The 14,740-nt window shown below is 38.2% G+C and overlaps 1 protein-coding gene across 5 annotated transcripts in view; it reads left to right on the top strand.

Moving 5' to 3' along the window:
* The first annotated feature begins 3,780 nt into the window (after positions 1–3,780).
* The window catches only part of LOC110677718, a 54,767-nt gene continuing 43,807 nt past the window's right edge, over positions 3,781–14,740 (top strand). Inside the window, exons 1-2 of one of the 5 annotated variants that reach the window (XM_021848911.1) lie at positions 3,781–3,876; positions 4,322–4,551. The gene's annotated coding sequence lies outside the window, so the exon portion shown is untranslated. Of the gene's footprint in view, positions 4,220–4,251; positions 4,552–14,740 lie in introns of all 5 variants that reach the window. The other 4 variants (XM_021848900.1, XM_021848907.1, XM_021848916.1 and 1 more) reach the window with 4 other exon arrangements.

The following is a 14,740-nucleotide window of genomic DNA, read 5'->3' as shown; positions in this document are numbered from 1 at the left end:
CAATCGATGTTGCTGACGTTGCTTCTAATGTCTCCTTACTAGAAACATTCAAGTTGGAGTTCGTGGATTCAATTGAAGTTGCTGACGTTGCTTCCAATGACTCCTGACTAGGAATATTCATATTGGAAAGTTTCTGATGTTTCTATTGTTTCCTCTTCCATGCAAACATCTTCCTCTGCACTACTTGATAAGTCATCTCTGCTTGATAATGCTGTTCTTTTGGCCAATTGTAAACGACACGAATCGCAAATTTTGAATTGTTTATTAAGCTGATTTTCATCTGCAAATCCTAGTTCAACTAATTTGGCAATATTACTTTCCGTGAGATTTCGGTAACTTTTTGAACACTTTTTTGAAAACACATTTACACAACCTTTGTTGATGGTGTTCATTTTATACTTCTAAGCTATCTTTTACTTTTCACTTGATCACTTGCTTGTTTATCACTTGTTTGTGTCTTTGCTGCATCAGCTCTTTTTTATACCAACATGGGTACTTGAATCAACTATTAAGGAGTGTATCGAAAAGTAGTCGCAAACTTTCAAAACATTCTCAAAAATAATGGATTGAACCTACAAACAATTTTTTGATCAGAAATGCTTTACAATGTAATTAAAAATGATGATGCGGTGATCTTCTTCTTCTTTTTGGCGTTACGTCCCAACTGGGATAAAGCCTGCTTCTCAGCTTAGTGTTCTTATGAGCACTTCCACAGTTATTAACTGAGAGCTTTCTTTGCCAATTGACCATTTTTGCATGTGTATATCGTGTGGCAGGTACGAAGATACTCTATGCCCTGGGAAGCCGAGAAAATTTCCAACCCGAAAAGATCCTCGATCGGTGGGATTCGAACCCACGACCCTCAGCTTGGTCTTGCTGAATAGCTGCGCGTCTACCGCTACGGCTATCTGGGCCCCTGCGGTGATATTGTTTCAATAAAGTGGCATTTTGCATGATAATTTTGCAAATCACTAACAGCTGTCGATGAAAATCTTGCACACCTCTGAAAAAATTGATATGTTAATAAATGTGTTAAATTTTAAGAAAAAATGGTTTTTGTTCATGCTAATATATTCTGTGCCACAACTCTCATGACATAGTGTAAACAATATTTTGAAAAATTCATTAACAAGCATTTGAGAGCAAATACAAAAATCGAAAAAAGTCGATTTTTAAGGACCTCGTTTTTTGATTTTTTCTTTCTACACGTTAATGGTAATAGCGAACGATTGTAATGAATAAAAATATGTTTTTTGATTGGAAAAGTTCCTATGCATATTTATGAAGTAACGTAAACAAAAAATGTTACTCTATATAATTACCGCTGTATATGACAAAGCTTCAAAAGTTGATTAAACAAAAGTGACTTTCTAAAACCGACCTTGTTCCAATAATTAAGCATTTTTAGAGCAATAATTTATTTTTTTTGAATTTCTTTTTGCGTGCTGTGTGAAGTAAACATATTTTCCGATAGAATAAGCTTTTCATCCTATTTTGTTTGATATACATATTGTTCAATACAAATCATCGAATCTTCAGAAGACACTTCAAAAATGTAATTTTGTGCAAGATTTTATTTTCCATGCTTTATAAACCTTGTTGTATTTATACTAAAACTGCATATTATTCAATATTTTTTTAGCTGCTTCAATATTTGATGACATGATAGAGATTTGCGTGAAAAAAGCTTTTAAAAAGATGAACTATGCTCTGAGATATACCGTTTTGAATGTTTGCGACTACTTTTCGATACACTCCATAGGTACGTTTCTGTCCGACTACAACAATATACCACCGTGCTGTACTTTAAGAAAACATCAGGTATATTTGTGTGAGACAACTGGGCACGTTACTCCTCTACTCATAAAGCTTTTGTTTTCGAATGGAAATATTTCATTATCTTAAATCGATATAAATGCATTTCACGTATTGATTGCTTTATATTCGTTATTTTTTTAACTATTAACATTTTTTTTCCATATTTTCTTGATAATTACATATCAAAATATCACAATGTTGAAGTTGTGTTTCGTTAAAAAAAATAAATAAATCATATTTACAGGGCACATTTTTTATTTCGCCTCATACCATGAAAAATTACCAAATCAAGATTTTTTAAAACATTTTAGTCAAAAACTATCTGCTCTTTCAGACAAACCGTTTCTAAGTTATAATGTTTTGAAAATTATTAAGGATTTTTTTAGGCCCTTTTCAAAAGTAAGGCTAGAGTCAAAATGGCGAACCGATGATGCAAAATGCATTTTTGGGCATAAAGAAAGCATGTGCAAAATTTCATCCAAATCAAAAAATATATAAATGAAATTTGGGAAAAAAAAGTCATTTTCTGTGGAACCGCTCTATACTGCCCATAACTGCATAAAAGTCACATTCGACATTTTTGACAAATTGGAGTTAATACTGGGGAGGATCATCAAATGATAAATACTTTCGATCAACATACTGAAATCTGTGAGATTGTTCTAGAAAATTCGAAAAAATACCAAGTTGTTTTGTCACATTGGTAATTATAACCGCATAACAGTCACATTGAGATTATAAATGAGCTTCGTAATGTAATAGCAATGAAATTTCTATCAGAATTATTTTCTGACTATTCACCTAGTATGTGATATGAGTTGTACAAAATATCAGCCTGAAATAACCACTTTTGAGTTCCCGGTAATTTTTAGAAATTTCAGTTTCCTCCCATACTGCCATAAAATGTACACTTGGTATTCAATTTACTCAATACCTACTTTTGTCGAATGTTACATATATGCAGTTATGGGCGGTTTATGCTTAGGTTAAGTTGATTGAAAGCGTTTTTTTTCTCTTATAATCAGGGGAAATCAATTCACCTGTAAAAATTCTGAACTGCTACGGCAAATGAAATGTAATATATTGTTAACAATATGTTAATGTTCAAGGGCCTTCCTTAGCCGAATGGTTAGAGTCCGCGGCTACAAAGCAAAGTCATGCTGAAGGTGTCTTGGTTCGATTCCCGATCGGTCCAGGATCTTTTCGAAATTGAAGTTTCCTTGACTTCCCTGGGCATAGAGTATCATCGTACCTGGCACACGATATACGAATGCGAAAATAGCAAGTTTGGCAAAGAAAGCTCTCAGTTAATAACTGTGGAAGTGCTGAGAATACTAAGCTGAGAGGCTCTGTCCCAGTGAGAACGTAATGCCAAGAAGAAGAAGAAGATGATGTTAATGTTCCTATCGTAATCACAGGATCATCGAAACACCAATAGCAGTTTTTCTGTTCAAAACTGAAAAAAATCGATGAAAATGTGTTCACTATGATTTTTTTGGAGAATAGAATACAGTGAACACAGTTTTGTGTAAATTTTCTTGGTTTTGAATAAAAAAAAGCTTTTAAATATTTTGAAATCAATGACAGATTAAGGGGGCAAAATAAAAACTTAATTTAGCTTTACCAAATTAGGATGATAGTACTGTCTAACATAGAACACCTAGATATTAGAAATCAATGTAATGTTTAAAACGATACTAATAAAGTAACTAATAAAAGGCCAATTAAGCCAGGCTACTAAATACGGTGGGTGAACCCTAATGCCTTATGCATAGCAAAACTACCATAGGAAGCTTTTATGCCTATAAGCTTTTGCTGATATCTACCCATGTATTTAGATAAAAGTTTTTCCTTTGGCTTTCCATCCCAATGTTTCCCCGTTCTGTTGTAAGTTGTACTTTCATACATAAACCTGCCATATAATATAAGGATATTATCCTTATGTACCTTTCGGCATGGCGACGGCTCTAATGTTTTGTGTTTTCCAACCCGACCCGAGACGGAGGGCAGTGCATTTCGAGTGTTGTTCCCATCGGTAAAGGACGTGCTTTTCCGGAGGTATAACTCCTTAGTGAGGAATACAGTTGATGTTGGTTAGTGCTTTCTAGATTGTACACGGTAGTAAAGCGTCGGAATTTGAGTGCCCATAGGGAAAATCGCTATCGCACCGTAGAAGGCTGACGAAAAGTGTGAAAATTGTTCACCTTTGACCCCCTTGGACTGAATAGAGTGAATCATCGTGGGGTAGCTTTGAAGGAATGAAGGCTTGCATAGCTCGGAAAATAGATGTACAGTGAATCCTCCGTGAGCTGAAGTGATTATTTCGCTGTATTAAGGATCATAATAATCACATATATGCAGAGGATTACGACTCTTATGTTTGTATCACGGAGGTTTCACTGTAAGCACGGGTTTAATGTTTGGGGAGAATAGGAAATTTTCCCAGCAGTGCTCTTGCGTCTTGAGTGCGGCAGCTTAATTGATTTTTATTTTCCGTATTAAGTGGATTAGTGGGAAAAGTGGTGCACGTTTGCCGTCACCTTAGCTCGTTGCATGAATGTGACGTCGCTGTGAAGAAAAAGCAAACCAGGAAATACACACAGACAAAAGGAAGCCGCACGTTATCGAGTGGGACGTGGAAGTGAAAAGCCGCAAAGTACACATTAAGTGGCCATATTTTTCCAACCCTAACTGGATATAACTGACCGCTCTGCCAACACCGGTTCAACAAAAGTAAGTAGTGTATGTAGCTATTTAGTATATTATGAAAGAGTAAAGGTGCCTACATTCAAGGATCAAAATCCAATTTCACCATAGCAAGTGAATTGAAACTTTGTGATACGTAAGCGACTTACATACAACATTGTTCAGCAGCAAAATAATCCAGTTTAAGTACTTTACGACATTCCTTAGCTAAATATGTAATAAAGTGCGTAGCTAATTCATAGTCCCGGTCTTAGGAGTAGGTCAGGTTTCCCATGTGGGGGGCGAACAAGCTCACCAGTTCAAGTTCATTTATTAGAGCAATAGTACGGAAATGGTAATTTTGGCAAAGAACGCTCTCAGTTAGTAACTATCGAAGTGCTCATAAACAAAATAAGCTGAGAAGCAAGCTCTATTCCAGTGGGGGCATAATTGTTAGTAGGAGAAAGAGGTATGTTTTTTTTAGTTTTTTGCCTTCGATATAGATTCGATGGTTTCCTTCTCGATAGTTCCATTTGTCAGGAAAATATGCTAATTGAAATCATTTGTTAAATATATCAGCAAAGAATGACAAGCTACTTTCTGGAAGTTTCTTGATGAGGATGTAGAAAATTCCATCATCGCCAGGAGCTTTTATATTTTTGATTTTTTTTTATAATAGTTCTTACTTCTTCCAAATCAGTCTCCCAGGAATTTTTGAAAACGTTTTCTTGATTGAGAATATTTTCAAAGTCATGAGTAACTTGATTTGCAATTAGACTAGTAAGTCCTCAATTGAAATTATGCTCGCTTTCAAACTGCATAGCAAGTTTTTGAGCTTTTTCGCAATTAGTTAGTAATAATTTGTTTTCATCTTTCAATGCCGGTATTGGCTTCTGAGGTTTTTTTTTTTTCAAAATTTTAGATAATTTCCAAAAGGGCTTAAAGCCAGGGTCCAATTGAGAAATCTTATTTTCAAAATTGTTGTTTCTTAATTGTGCAAAACGTTTCTTGATTTCTTTCTGCAAATTTTGCCATAAATTTTCATAGCAGAATCGCGAGTGCGTTGAAATTGCCTTCTCCTCAAGTTTTTAAGACGGATCAAGAGTTTAAGATCATTGTCTATAATCACGGATTCAAATTTTACTTCACATTTTGGAATTGCAATGTTCCTGGATTACACAATGGAATTTGTTAAAGTTTCAAGAGCATTGTCAATATCAAGTTTTGTTTGTAAAGAAATGTTAACATCAAGATTAGAGTCAATATATGTTTTATATATATTCCAGTCGGCTCGAAAATAATTGAAAGTGGAGCTGATAGGATTGAGAATCGCTTCATGGTTAATTTGAAATGTAACACGCACATGATCAGAATCAAAATCAGCATGAGTAATCAGTTGGCTACAAATATGACTAGAGTCGGTTAAGACCAAATCAATCGTAGAAGGATTTCTAGAAGAGGAAAAACATGTAGGGCTATCAGGGTATTGAATTGAGAAATATCCTGAAAAGCTCTCATCAAATAAAATTCTGCCGTTGGAATTATTTTGAGAATTATTCCATGACCGATGTTTGGCATTAAAGTCACCAATGACAAAACATTTTGACTTATTGCGAGTCAATTTTCGCAATTCAGTTTAGAGCAAATTAACTTGCTGTCCAGACAATTGAAAAGGCAAATAGACAGCTATGAAAGTATATTTACCAAGCTGTGTTTCTACAGAAACACACAAGGTTTCAAAAACTTTAGTTTTAAATGACGAAAACAGTTGATGTTTTATACTCCTATGAATGATGATTGCAACTCCACCACATGCCCCATCAAATCGATCATTACGATAAACAAAAAAGTTAGGATCTCTTTTGAGTTTGGATCCAGGTTTCAAATACGTTTCAGTAATAACTGCTATATGCACGTTATTAGATGTAAGAATGTTAAGTAGCTCATCTTCTTTACCATTCAAAGAACGAGCAGTCCAATTTAAAATATTTCAATTATTATTTGGATCCATTAGAAAAACGTAATCCAATAACAATTTGATTTGTAAATTTTACACCAACTTGGACTGCTTCAGTCATAGTAATGGCTTTGAACATTGCATCAATCATTAGATTCAATTGTTCAGTTAGAAAATTAAAATCAGAGGCAAACATATCACTTGAAGTGGGTACATTATCTGATGATTTCCTGTTAGAATTTTCGGTAGACGAAGAGGCGGAGTAGAAGTTTTCTGTGGTGGCGGCAGCGTTTTTTCCATTTGAATTAAAACAATTAGAATGGGTACTCATAGTATGAATAGGGGAGGAGTTCAAATTACCTGCTACGATATCGGCAAAGGATTTATCTTGGGTAGATACATTCGAAATTGAAAGATTCGAACGGCTACCCGACGGATTAAAATTAGTTTGTTAATGAGCATGTTTATGATCTACCTGATGGGTATGATTCCTAATCAAGCGATCGTTAACTAAAAAATGAGCATTGTTCGATACTATACCAGGGAAATTCCGGAAATGACCGTTATCGTAACGGATATTACTGTGCATTTGATAGGCACGAGCCTCGACGACTCGCCTACGCGAAGGGCAAGCCCAAAAATTTGACTTATGATTGCCCCCGCAATTCGAACATATAAACTTGGTGGTATCTTCCTTCACTGGACCGACGTCCTTAGCGTGAGAAGAACCTCCGCAAATCATGCATTTAGCATCCATGCGACAATTTTTTGTACCATGACCCCACTTTTGGCACCGACGGCACTGAGTGGGGTTCTGGTAATTTCCTCCAGGTTTCTGGAAATGTTCCCATATCACACGGACATCGAACATAAGTCTAGCATTTTCTAAAGCGTTAATATTATTTAGATCTTTTTTGTTAAAGTGAACTAAAACTATTCTTGAGAAAGCCCTTTCCGAACAATGCCAGATTGGGTTCTCTTTTTCATAATGATTACTTGGACTGAGGAAAATCCAAGTAAATCATTTATTACATTTTTGATCTCTTCAGGTGACTTATAGTCACTTGAGAGACCTTTCAAGACGACTTTGGACAAACGTTCAGTTTTGTCGTCATAAGTAAAATAATTGTGCTTCTTCTCTTCAAGATGTTTGAGAAGAAATTCGCGATCTTTAAGAGTTTCCGGCCAAACGCGACAGTCTCCTTTCTTTGCGATTTGGAAGGAAACATTGATTCCCCTAATGGAGTTCAAGATCTCCTGTCTAAATCCTCCAAATTCGGAACAACTGACCACGATAAGTGGCACTGAGCCTGGGCTAGAAACTGCTTCGATTTGGTGTTAGGAAAATTTGTCTAGAGCATCGAACTGATTGCTCATTTCGATGCAATTATCAACATTATTCATTTCACTCTTGGAAGAAAGTTCGCATTCCGGAGAAACGTCCTTTCTTCTATTCTTGCCACGACAGTTTAGTGACAGTTTTAAATCCCACTTTTTTGGAAGGAAGTTGTAAATTCAGAGATTTACCCTTCGTTTTGTTTGTAGTTGCAACCATGTTTAGTGGATAGACGAAAGAAGACAAGAGCTCCTAAGAGGTTTTTTTTTCCCAAGACGGTGTCAAAAAGGATTACCACCGCTAGCTTTAGCCAACGGGTCCAACGAAAAATCGAAGCCACGAGTTTAAACAAGGATCGTAAAGGGATTACTAGTAGAACAAATATTACTGAAAAGTACTGTTTTAGTAGCACTGAAAAGTACCGTTTTTAATTTTAGCACTGAAATAGTAGTTTACGGAACAAGTTGCAGAATGATGACTTTTACAGCACGAGTCGTAAATTTATCCTACTTGGCTTGCCGAGTAGGATAATTACGATGAGTGCTTTAAAAATCGAGTTCTGCAACGAGTTACGTACAACATTTTTTGCAATTTCTTAGAAGATCACTTGAAGGAATCAGAAATTAAATCGGAATGCATTCACCATTATTTTACAATTTCTGAAAAACTATTGTGTTATGATTCATTACGCAACTCAAAACAGTTGCGTAGTGAGGAAGCGTTGCGTAATGAATCATTACATCACTGGTTTCAGTTGCGTAATGACAATTCCCGCACTGCATACTTTAGTGCAGGAAAGTAGGCCGTTTCATGACAGATTGGCGTGATGGAAAACAGCCTATTACGATGAGAAATTGCAAAATAAAACTTCCAAGAGCAGAGAGAATTCGTGTACGCACAGGGGCTGTCCATTTATTACGTAAGACATTTTTGGGCCCTCTCCCCCCATGGTAATATTTTTTGTATGAAAATTAAAAATAAATTGTATGGCGCGTAAAAAATCTCAGAACCTCCCTCCACCCTCAAACCCTAATGTAATTAATGGATCGCGCACAGCACGAAGGTACAATGCGCGTTTCTGAGCTTCTTATTTTAAGCTTTCTGGTTGTGCATAAAGACGACATAAAAAGTACGCTGTTGTTGGATGGTTAGTGCCTTTTAAAGTTTTAGTGCAATCTTAGAAGTATGATTCCAAACTGTTTCACCTCAACACATCATTTTATCAAGCTTTCAAGCTGATTTGAAGAAGTGTTCCATGAACGGTGTCAATGCATTTTACTTAGTCATGTAGATGCAAGCTGTAAATCATTGCAATAAGGACTAATATCAGCCTGCTTTGGCATTCAGTATAGACATCCAACCGGCTAGTTTTTCATACGATACCGGCAAAGCATGCGTAAAAATGCATCCTTAGAGAAATCTGCACTCTTCTTCCGCATGCAGCAATGTCCTTTTTCCCCTCGAGCGTGTATGTGAATGCGAATATACATAGTTTAACAAACGGTCGAAGCAACCAGCACAGCATCCACAATTCACATGCATGCATGCTGCATAAAATTTCCAATCAGACATACCGGCGACCAAGACGTTCCATCTCTGTATACATGAGAGAAAAAATGTTTCCCAAATAAGCCCGGTCTATCTGCATTGGTATGTCCGGCACGGAATAATGTCGCGTAATTTCATTCAATGTGAATTGAATTGAGTTATGCGTGATACAATGGAGAAATTGCTGTTGTTAAACCAAAAGTTATTGGTAAATTCAGAGAACTCTTCTAGTCTAAATTTCTCGATAATCAGCTGACGCTCATTCGAAAGGATAAATACAGATGAAGCTGAAGGGAACAATCTTCCACAGTTATGAACTAACTGAGAAAAGCATTGGCTAAGACATCTCTGTTGAAAATCGTGGATCTTATTCTTCTTAGCATTATGTCCCCACTGGGACAGCCTGCTTCTCAGGTCAGTTCAATAAGCACTTCCACAGGGTTCCGGGTCTGGCTGAAAAACCTGTGGTGACGAATTATTCAAAAATTATTGTTAATCAAAAAATAAATAAATATTCTTATTTGATGAAAGTTTTTGCCGGTTTTGTTTTGTAACCAGTTACAACTTCGTTCAGCTCAGCGTAGGCGAATTGTATTATTGCTTTTCTTGATTTCACGAAAGTATTCATTTCCACAAGTGTTTTTGAATAAAACTATTAAGTTCACTACACTTTTGAATATCAGCCCAAAGGAAATAGTAGTTACGGAACAAGTTGCAGAATGATGATTTTTACAGCACGAGTCGTAAATTTATCTTACGAGGCTTGCCGAGTAGGATAATTACGACGAGTGCTGTAAAAATCGAGTTCTGCAACGAGTTACGTACAACATATTTTGAAATCTCGTAAAAGACCACTCGAGGGTATCAGAAATTATATAGGAATGCATACACTATTATTTTACAATTTCTGAGAAATTGTTGTGTTATGATTCACTACGCAACTCAAAACATGCATACTTCAGTGCAGGAAAGTAGGCCGTTCCATGACAGATTGGCGTGATGAAAAACAGCTTATTACGATGAGAAATTTCAAAAAAATGTAGAAAACCTACTTTCGAGAAAATGCGTGACAGAAGCAAATTTGCGACCGCAAGGCTTACTACGATCTCCTTTTACATTTTAATTTTTGATTTTAGAAAAATAATTCTTATCTAGGAACTTAACTAGTAATGAATGTTTTTTACCAATTTTCGAATAGTTTTTCTCTCCACATAATATAATTTACGAAATCATAGCTTTTCAGGTATTTTTAATATAAATAAAACTAATTCATTTCAGATTTACTTATGTCAAATATCATTTGGATAGACAACAACCACAGCTAAAATCGGGTTTTTAGCTTCTATTCAACTTTCGTATGCCTAAGTTTACAATTTACATTGAAATAAGTGATTATCTGATCATTTATCGTTTCGGCAATGATAAACATATTTTTAGGATCCTTATTGTTTTTACTTTATGATCTAGCACTAATTTCAAACAACAAAATCGCTCAGATATAACACAATTTTGCAAAACTGATAAGAGGAGCTTCTAGAAATGTAACACCATCAACAAACAGGTAGCGAAAAAAATCGTATAAAATTCAAAATCTGCTCTTGATAAGTGCAATATTAAAATGTATGAATATCAGCTTTTTATCTGAACTTGTCTCGAAACGGCAACATGGTAATGAGTTGTGTTTGATCTTTCGACCTTGACACTTGCTCCTGCGGGAGCCGGCGATGAGGGCAGGATCGCGCGTCGGTCGAGTGAAAGTGAAAAAGTGCCGCGTTCGATTAGTTCTTTTTGATCTTTCGACGTTGACACTCCTGGGCAGTGCATCAAGAAAGCCCGAGCAGTCGTCAGTTGTTTCCCTCTCGCGTCGCGCGCCTATTTTCTCTGAGTACTTTTATATAGCCGAGCAAACGAGTGAAGCTGAAAGTGGAATGTTGCTGCTCAAGGTTGACGGATCAATTGGTGAGCTCGTTTCATGCTGCTATTTATAATCTATAAAATATGTATGACTGCACATTTAATCGTTACAACGATGAGACGAAAATATGATTTTTCAACAAACTTTAAAAGGTTCGTCACTGTGAGTGTCGACATAAACTCTGATTCATAAATTATTTATGTCTAAATTTTTTTTCAAAACTCCTACTTTTACCTTTATTTTTGTAATTAAAAAAAACTTTGAATGGTTCGACAGTACAAGTGAAGATTTGCGAAAGGTTCACTTTATTCAAAAAACTTTGAAAGGTTCGTCACCTCAAGTGTCGGCATAATTTTTCTCTAAATAGATATTGTTCATATCAAATGAAAATATTATATTTACATATAAGCATGTTTATATCTCACAAATAATTATTTATCATGGTCTAATCAAAGACAAATTAAAGACCTCCATGTCCCTTGCAGTTGCCCAAAATTTTATGGCTCATAAGGTAATCTAGAATGCCGTGAAAAGTGTACTGCGATCTGTCAATCTTGGGTACCTATTGCACTACCGAGGGACCAAATGCAGTACTAGAAGTGGTACCCAATCTGAGCACGAGTGTGACGGACCTGGTCTTATCGCTTATCAAAGTGAATCCTGTGACCCAACGATCCTCCCCATTAACAAACATCCCTCCCAGTAACCTTTGTGGAAATGCAGAGGCAAACACGGTCTCCAAATAGCAAAGGTTACACACTAACATTCCTTCCCCCAAGATCCTGCTACACTTGGTCAAACCACCTAGCTCGTTGCGCTCCCCTTCGTCTTGTACCGGCCGGATTTGAGGTGAACACCATTTTTGCGGGATTGTTGTCCGGAATTCTTACAACGTGTCGCGCCCATCGTACCCTACCAGCTTTGGCGACTTTCTGGATACTGGGTTCACTGTAGAGTTGCGCAAGCTCGTGGTTCATTCTTTTTCTCCATACGCCGTTCTCACATACTTCACCGAAGATCGTCCTAAGCACACGTCGTTCAAAAACTCCTAGCGCTTGCATGTCCTCTTCGAGCATTGTCTACGTCTCATGCCCGTAGAAGACTACCGGTCTCATCAGCGTCTTGTACATGGTACACTTAGTACGGTAGTGAAGTTTACCAGACCGCAAGGTCTTGTGGAGTCTTCGAACTTCTCTGCTGCAGTTGTTATCCGACGTTATCAATGATCCGAGGTAGACAAATTCGTTCATCACCTCGAACTCATCCCCGTCGATCATCACGCGTCTGCCAATGCGTGCTCGGTTCCTCCAGCCAGCAGATATTTCGTCTTTGACGTATTTACCTTCAATCCAACCCAATCTGCTTCACGTTTCAGCCTGGTATACTGTTCAGAAACCACCTGAAACGTGTTTCCGACAATGTCCACGTCGTCAGCAAAACAGATGAACTGGTTGGATTGAAGATCGTACCCCGCGTGTTGAAGCCCGCCCGTTTCATAACACCTAGCGCAATATTGAACAGGAGGCAGGAAAGACCATCGCCTTGTCGAAGTCCTTTGCGTGCTACAAACGGGTCCGATAAAACACCCGATATCTTCACACAGCACTGTGCACTATCCATCGTTGCCTTGATCAGTCTAGTCAGTTTCCCAGGAAAACCATTCTCGTCCATAATCTTCCATAGCTCTTCGCGGTCGATGGTATCATAGGCCGCCTTGAAATCGATGAATAGGAGGTGCGTAGGGATTTGATATTCGCGACACTTTTGGAGGATCTGCCGCAACATAAAGATTTGGTCTGTCGTCGATCGCCCGTCACAAAACAGGCTTGATAACTTCCCATAAATCTGCTTGCCACTTTATAGGCTGCGTTGAGAATGGTGATCGCTCGATAGTACTCACACTCCAACTTGTCAGCCTTTTTGTATATTGGGTATATCACTCCCTCCTTTCACTCCTCCGGTAGCTGTTCTGTATCCCAGGTCCTGGCTATCAATCAAGTGGCAGACAAGTGGCCAACCAGTCAGGGCCCATTTTAATAAGTTCTGTTCCAATACCATCCTTTCCAGTTGCGTTGTTGTTCTGGAGCTGTTTGATAGCATCCTTAACTTCACCTATTGTGGGAGTTGGCACGTTTCCCTCATCCGCCGTACTGATGAAGCCATTCCTCCTGCTGTCTTGGTCTTCCTCCTCTGCGCCATTTGGTGTTCATCGTAGTGCTGCTTCCACCTTTCAATCACATCACGTTCGTCCGTCAAGATACCTCCATTCTTATCCTGGCACATTTCGGCTCGCAGCACAAAGCTTTTGCGGGATGCATTGAATTTCTTGTAGAACTTACGTGTTTCTTAAGAACGATACAGCTGCTCCATCTCTTCACACTCCAACTCTCCCAGGCGGCGCTTTTTATCCCGGAATAGATGGGTTTGCTGTCTTCGCTTCTGTTTGTATCGTTCCACGTTTTGACGGGTGCCTTGCTGCAGCATAGTCGCCTGCGCTGCATTCTTCTCGTCCAAAACCGTCTGACACTCCTTGTCGAACCAACCATTCCGTCGAATTCCTTCCACGAACCCAATGGTACCTCCGCTGCGTTAATGGCTGCTTTGAGATTACTCCTGCAGTCCTCAAGAGGGGCTTCGATGAGCTCTCCCTCTTCCGGCAACGCTGCTTCAAGGCTTTGCGCGTAATCAGTAGAGATGGTCGGGTCTCGGGTTTTCAAACCCGAAACCCGACCCGAACCCGAACCCGACGGGTTCGGGTCGGGTTCGGGTTTGAAAATTTAAAATATTTCGGGTTCGGGTCGGGTTTGAAGGCTACAAAATATTCGGGTACGGGTCGGGTTCGGGCTTGAACAAAGTCGAGTTGAGTCGGGTTTGGATTGGGTTTGATGAGAATTGTGAACAGAGTAACAATCTAAAAGCTTTCGTATGCATCAGAAACGGTGAATTTATCATCGTTTCCAACTCGGGTTTTATTTGGGTTTTTCTTTGAAAACTTTTTCGGGTTTCGGGTCGGGTGGTTTGAACAGCAAGATTTTTTCGGGTTCGGGTCGGGTCCGGGTTTGATTTACAATTATTGTCTCGGGTTCGGGTCGGGTCCGGGTTTGAAGAAATAAAATTAGTCGGGTACGGGTCGGGTTCGTGTTTGAAAAATGTCAAACCCGACCATCTCTAGTAATCAGTTGCGACTTCGGGTAGCTTGAGTCGTTTCAGATTGTACCGTGGCGGGTGTCGGTACCGAATGTTGTTCACAACGGAAAGTCTTTGGTGCACTTTAACCGTCACAAGGTAGTGGTCCTAATCGATGTTCGCGGCGTGATAGATTCTGACGTCGATAATGTCCCCCAACGAGTGAATCCCCACTGTATTCAACCTTTTTTGAATTTTGAATCGCCCTACTGCAGAGTGACCAGACATATTTAGCTTTAATGTGGGACACAATTTGTAAACTTTTGAAAAGAAGTGTAAGAGTAAGTGTTGAAAT

The sequence above is a fragment of the Aedes aegypti genome, chromosome 1 (assembly GCF_002204515.2).
Source record: "Aedes aegypti strain LVP_AGWG chromosome 1, AaegL5.0 Primary Assembly, whole genome shotgun sequence".
Classification (NCBI taxonomy): Eukaryota; Metazoa; Arthropoda; class Insecta; order Diptera; family Culicidae; genus Aedes; species Aedes aegypti.
This window is presented reverse-complemented; position numbering and strand designations above follow the sequence as displayed.